The sequence below is a fragment of the Silene latifolia genome, chromosome 7 (genome assembly GCF_048544455.1).
Source record: "Silene latifolia isolate original U9 population chromosome 7, ASM4854445v1, whole genome shotgun sequence".
NCBI classification, from domain to species: domain Eukaryota; kingdom Viridiplantae; phylum Streptophyta; class Magnoliopsida; order Caryophyllales; family Caryophyllaceae; genus Silene; species Silene latifolia.
The window spans coordinates 7,850,512-7,857,827 of record NC_133532.1 but is presented as its reverse complement, the minus strand read 5'-3'; the positions used below and the strand labels follow the sequence as shown (position 1 = coordinate 7,857,827).

The following is a 7,316-nucleotide window of genomic DNA, read 5'->3' as shown; positions in this document are numbered from 1 at the left end:
TTCGGCCAGTTGGGTTTGATTCATAGAATTCAAATCTATTTTGTCCAAAGATGGGGCAGAAGCAGAACTGGAGCCGTGTCCGGCGGTGACGGATGCACCAGCTACCATGTGTGCTCTAGGAGTCCCCTGTTTAGAACGGTCTTGTGGGGGTCGGTTTCGCCCCTCATGAGTCACAATAATATTGTTTGGATCGGAGTCATTAACATAAATACGATCACGAGGACGGTCTCCCCACCATTCGGGGAAATTACCAGTGACGCGATAACAAAATTTATAAAGATGACCGGGGCGTTTGCAAGCAATACAGTAAGGTCGAGTTGTGTCAGTAGTGCTTTTATTACCTCGAGATTCGCGGCCTCCATTGGAGGAACGAGGAGCAGGATGTGAAGAACGCACGGCATGAGCCATGATGTCAGGCGCAGGAGTAGCAGATAATACAGACATAGAACGCAAGCTTTCGTCTTGTAAAAGACGATTATAAATTAAATTAAGTTCAGGTAAAGGAGAAATACCAAGAATTTGTGATCGAATATTGTCGAATTTAGCATCCAACCCGATCAGAAAATCCCTTGTCCGCTTTTTTTCGCGCCTGGCATCCATGAGGGTGACCCAATCGCAACCACAAGGATCACAAGAGCATTGAGGAAGAGGATCAAGAGTCACTAAATCGTCCCAGAGCTTGATCATACGGCCATAGTATGCCATCAGAGATTCGGTAGGACCTTGACGACATGCTACAAGATCCGCTTGAAGTTGATAAATTCTGGGATCGTTTCCTTGACAGAAATGATTCTTGATGTCCTGCCAAAGTAATTTTGCTTCGGGGCGAGACGAAATCTGATTACGGACCCCGGATTCGATGGAATTGAAAATCCATGCCGTAACAAGAGCGTTGGTGGAACGCCATTGTTTGAAGGTGGCGGCAGTTTCCGCGGGTTTCTTTTCTGAACTGTCAAGATAGCCGTCTTTTCCTTTGGCCAGAAGAGCCAATAGAAAAGATCGGGACCATTCATCATAATTGGAACCATTGAAGAGGATTTGGGTAATGTTTTGACTCGGATTTTCAAATTGAATTACCGAGTACGTTTGATTGGGAGTTGAATCGGTGTTAACAATTTCACCGGTCATTTTGATAGATCAAATTTGTGTAGATCGAATTTGTATCAAAGAAGAAGATGAAAGGGGCAGTTTTGTTAAGAAAACCTAACCTGATACCATATAGAAATTGGAGATCGTATAAACATTGGACTATATTAATATTGATATTGATACTTGTGTTTCCAAATGATAGAAACATAGCTAATTTATACAAGGTAAATGTAGAGTAAATTAGGATAGAATATAATTGATTGTGCTAAATAAGGAAGAGTGAATCATGGGAATGATTCACCATATTCTGTGCAACGGTTTGATTGAGAGCTCTCGATCGGATTTTCTGGGCAACGGCTTGATGTTGCCGTTTTGAGGATGATGATGATATATTGGATTTTATTAAGTCCCGATAAGCTTTTGGGCTTAGGAAGAAGACTTTGCCTCTACCTCATGAATATGCTCTGATCTCTTAATTTGTATTCTGCATGAACTTGCGTGCTCTTATGATAGAATGACGCCTCGGTACCTTACCTCATTCTCATTATGGCAATAAAATTACCTCTATTACCAACCCCTCTACCATTTCAGACCACACTCTACATTTTAATGAGCAAAATTACTTAAGCACATTGTCAATGTCCTACCTTTCACCAACCCCAAATACCAACAATTTTCCTACATCTTTGGTCTTTCTTTCTTTCATAATCTTTAGTAATTAAATTAAACTTTTAATGCAGGTGTACAATGTAAATGAGCGGATAAAAACAGTGTTATTAAATCATGGGATGAGTAAACGGGTAACGAAATATCTGCGGGACGGAGATGGGTATCAAAAGTATTACCTATCGCAAGTGATGTAACGAGTGTAGATATGCATTTTGGTTGGCGAGTACGGGTCACCAGCCTCGGCCTAATAAAATTGGATGATATTGATTAGTAGAAATTTAAGGGTATTGGTTTTCGCAGTACGCTTTTTACTCATCACAGTACACTTTTGACAATTTTAACCCTCTTATTTTTTCCCTCATTTTCCCTCTTACCTTTCTCCATCTCCCACGTACACTACTTGTCTCTATCTTAATCTGTCAAAAATAATTTGCTGATCATCATTGTAATCATTGATGGACTTTGTTATGATCAAATGATAATGCGTAATAGACTTTGTTATATAATCAAACAACAATGCGTACATCAGCATCTTGTCGAGGATTTCGTTATCGAAGCTAATAATCAATTAATCACCTCTTCTCCGACCATCCGACCACCATACCTTCCATCCCCGGGCTGCCGTTTCCCTGACCTCCAACTACATGGCCAGACCACCAACGTTTCCAGCCCAGCAGTAGCAAACAACATTAAATAACCACAAACCCTAAATAAAACAATCAAATGTTAAATATACCATTATAAAATATTAACATGTTAATAAGTTGCGATTAAAGAACGAAATATATAATTTAGATTCAAATGATCATTCCTAGTTAAAGAAATTTGACTGAATTGAAAAGGCTGTGAGATTAGTAACTAGAAGAATTAGGTTTAGAGCTTTTTTTAATTAAGGGTATGCAAATGGAAAATAGTATGTAAAAAGTACTGAATTGAGTAAAAATCGTACTGCGAAAATAAATTACCAAATAATTATCTGGAATTTTCATGTCAATATTTAATATCGTGCAATTTTGGGCGGGTCAAAATAAGTATTATCTAGAATATGTAACACTAAAACTTGGGTGAGATGGTCTCTCACTATGTTATTGAGAGACCATTTTTTCGTACCCCTTTATTTGTTTTTTCTAACCTTTTTATTGTTAATCGTGACACAATCTGACTTTTTTGTTTTCGTACCTGTTCACGTAATAAGCGTACCTATTTTATTATAAATTGTACTTTCTTTTCTTTTTATTGTAAAAAATGGTCTTTCAATAATTAAACCTATTAAAAACCCGTCTCTTAGGAGACCTTTACCTGACCACCTTATTTTATTTTACTTTATTCACATACTTCGTATGAGATTACGTGCATCAGGATGCATGCATGCATGCATATCTATCTCTAATCTTATCTTTATTAATTCAGAAGACAATACTCAATGCAGGATGCGCCACGTCATTTGTATATATATTTTTTTTTGGAAATTCAGGTTATGGTGGGACCCGTTGGTGTGCAAAGAATTAATTTCTTCAAATCGTCCGCCAATACAAACATGCGACAATTTTCGTCTTAGCAAAAATACTACGAAATAATTTTACATTCGGAATAAATGAAATTAATTTAGACCAACTAGATAATTACAATAGAAATGCAAAAAAAAAAATTGCATCCAAAAACATTAATACCGGCCCAAATACATACCCGTGCAATTTAATCGATGATTTAAACCAACTAGATAATTACAATAGAAATGCAAAAAAAAAATGCATCCAAAAACATTAATACCGACCCAAATGCATACCCGTGCAATTTTGCACGGGCCTAAAACTAGTTAAACTCTTTAAACATAAATAATCTAATTGCTTATCAACCGTGAAAGCTTTCACACAACCACATATTCTACTTAGCTACAAACTCTAATTAAAATATCTTATATCTTTTTTTTTTTTTTTTTTTTTTGCTATATTTTTTTATTATTATTATTATTATTATCAAACTTAATCACCTATTGCTAATCTCAATAAGACATAATTAAAAGTAGGGATATTCTCTCGTGTACCCCTCAATTTTTTCGTTTTCTAAGGTGTACCCCTCGTTTTTCACATAAAAACTTTGACCGACAATAATTCTCTGTCACGAGTTCAGAAAATGGTAATTTTTTTTTCAAACAAATTATCTCGTCAAGGCCTTGAATTTGAAAAAAAAAATTTACCGCGTTTTGAACTCGTAGCCGCGGTAGTTATGTTTGGTCAAACATTTTTTAATGAATAAACTTTGACCGACCATAATTCCCGGCTACGAGTTGAGACGTCGGTGAATTTTTTCTCAAACTGAACAACTCTTAAAGACGGTCAATGTGGAAACAAAATTTATCGTATTCTGAACTTGTAGCCAAGAGTTATTGACGGTCAAAGTTTTTTCGCATGAAAAGAGGGGTATATTGTAGAAAATGAAAAAGTTAAGGGGTAGACGAGAGAATATCTCTTAAAAGTATTTGACTTCATATGAAACACACCTTACAAACACTATAAACAATAAACCCCTTTAATTCCATTCATATATAAATCTCACCCATCTCAATTCGTCTCTCCGATAAAACACAAACAAATCCAAAACAAGAAGAAACAATGAAGGTTTTCGCAATCTCGTTCTTAGTTTTGTTTTTGGCCATTGTTGCTAATGCCCAACAACAACAACCCAAATCCGAAACTGAACCCGAAGCCATATTCATCCCACCATGGTTCCACCCACACCCACACCCATTCCTACACGAACATCACCGATTCCCGTTCCCACACCCACACCCACATCTACACCCACACTTTCACCTACCGGGATTCCCATTCCCTTACGCAGCTCAACCACCAACCTCACCAAGTACCCCGTCAACTCCGAGCACTGACTCTAACGGTATTGGTGACTACTTTGATGCACTTTTGAAATTCCCATATCACCCTCACCATATGGCTACCAAGGAACAAAGGGAATGCTTCATGGCGGTCCACGACAAAAAGATGGGAGCTTGTTTACGCGATTTCCACCACTATATAATGACACGTAATGTTAAACTTGGTTCACACTGTTGCGGTGCCCTTGAGAAGATTGAAGATGCTTGTCAACCTCTTGTTAAGCATCCTCTTCCAATTTTGGAGAGCATCATTACTCATCATTGTTCCGCTGCTGCTCCGTCGCCCTCGAGTTAATTACATATATGGATCGGAGTATATACCTAATTACAATTACAAAATTACAATATTATTGTATTTTGGAGAGATTTAATAATTATAATTATTATTATTATTAGTTGTTGATTATGTTAGGATAATGATAATTAGGATGATATACGTACTTAGTAACTTAGATGGAATAAAGTTGTGCATGCATGGATTGGAGCATGTCACTATAGTTTTTTTGATCTTACGAAATTGTTACTATTATCAAACTATTATAATTATACATAGTTGTTTTATTATTTGTTTTTATTTAGTGATTAACGGATCTGTCCTAATTATTCCGTACACCAGTGCATGTGTTGTACGGAAGCGATACCGAGTAGATGCAAAAATAAAAGACACAAAGATTTAACGTGGTTCACTATCAATGCGATAATCATTAGGTTAGAGTAGTGTTTATATATTAAACTACCCTAACAAAGATTATTCTAATTAAGAAATATAATTAATAAAACAAAATATTTCCTAATTAACTAAGGAAACCAAGGTATTGATGACGTCAAGTTTCTTATAAAAAAAGTCAACCTTAAACGCTTGGGTGCAGCAATAAATCATACGGCACTCTGATTTCATCAGAAATCCATGCGACCCGCAGGTCACTCGCCCATATTTTTACTTCTATTCTTCCTTAGTCTAATTTTATCTCACCGTAATCAAACTCCGACATACTCCGTAAGTGACATATGTGTGCACGCATATAGTGTACGTAAGGGCAACGACCAGTCGACCAACGTACGACATGCGAATTGAACTAGGGTTTCTCTAAAATTTTCGTTGAGTCTATATTTATTACCATGCATAAGCCATATACTTATTCCGTAGCTGTCATATGTTAACTTTGATTATTAAAATAAATCCGTTGAAGTTATTGACAAGAATGTATAATTTACCGATTCAATCAGTCTATCAAACTTAAAAGGTTGGGTAACACGTAAGAAATAAAAAGGTAATGTTTTTTTCACATGGTTATAAACTTGAGTAAATTATCAATTACATCCACGCTTAATCCACTTTTTTACATTTACTCCTATAAGATTATGAATTGTGTTGTATATTGAATGAATAAGTTAGAGGAAATTACAAGCTATATATAATTACATATAGAGATGGAAAACTAGGTATAAAGCTAACCCTAAGGAAGAGGAGAAAGACTAGGTAAACTAGCTAACAAAATACATGAAATAGGAACAATAAACAGAAAGATAAAAGTATAACAAACATGCTAGATACAAGTAGACTGTATACTATGACTTAGGAATATCTTCAATACTCCCGCTCAAGATGGACGGGCGAAGACGAAGGCCAATCTTGGATGATAATTCGAGAAAGCGAGGTTTATGTAGAGGCTTAGTGAGTGTGTCAGCCAGTTGATCACTGCCATTAATATGTTGCACACGAATATGACCAAGACGAACTTGTTCTTTGACAAAATGAAACGATAGTGCTAAATGCTTCATCCTTGAGTGGAAAACAGGATTTGCGGAATAATGGGTGGCAGATAAATTATCACAATATATAACGGGGGGCTGAGGGACACGAATACCGAGCTCGTGTAACAGTGAAATTAACCATAGAAGTTCGGAGGTTGTGGCAGACACGGCTCGAAATTCCGCTTCAGTAGACGAGAGTGAGAGGGCTCGTTGTTTGCGTGAGGGCCAACTGATGGGGTTAGAGCCAAGATAAACACGATAACCGGAAGTAGAGACATAATCCGAGGTATCACCACCCCAATCCGCGTCACAGTAGGCGTGAAGACGAAGGGGACTTGATTTGTTCAGATGGACACCAAGATGAAGAGTACCACGCAGGTAGCGGAGTAACCATTTTTTAGCAGTCCAGTGAAGGGAGGTCAGGTGGGTTAAGAACTGGGCAAGTTTGTTAACAGAGAAAGCAATATCGAGACGGGTAAGTGAGAGGTATTGAAGGCTACCAATAATAGCGCGATAATTTGTTTCATCATGAATTGGTTGGGTCGGTTCGGCCAATAATGGTGGGTGAGGAACCATAGGGGTGGAGGCGGGATTACAGTCATGGTAGTTGAATTTATGTAGTAAGTCAGATAGATGTTTGGTTTGGTTTAGATGAAGTCCATTTGTGGTTGGAGTGACTTCGATACCAAGGAAGAAGGAGAGGGGGCCTAAGTCTTTAAGAGAAAATTTGGTAGCAAGGTGGGTTATAAAGGTTTGAATGTGGGTGTAGGATGGACCGGTGACAATAATATCATCAACATAAACGAGAAGCAGTAGCTTGATATGAGCCGTGGCATAGATGAAGAGAGACGGGTCTGATATGGAAGACTTGAAGCCATAGCGGAGCAAGTACTGTAATACTCCGTATTTA

The 7,316-nt window shown here is 37.3% G+C and overlaps 1 long non-coding RNA gene across 1 annotated transcript; it reads left to right on the top strand.

The window, feature by feature from the left end:
* Positions 1-3,746: 3,746 nt before the first annotated feature.
* Positions 3,747-5,209, top strand: LOC141590856 (uncharacterized). Its single transcript, XR_012520526.1, has 2 exons — positions 3,747-3,780; positions 4,235-5,209. It is a non-coding gene; the product is annotated as an uncharacterized LOC141590856 (long non-coding RNA).
* The last annotated feature ends 2,107 nt before the right edge of the window (positions 5,210-7,316 follow it).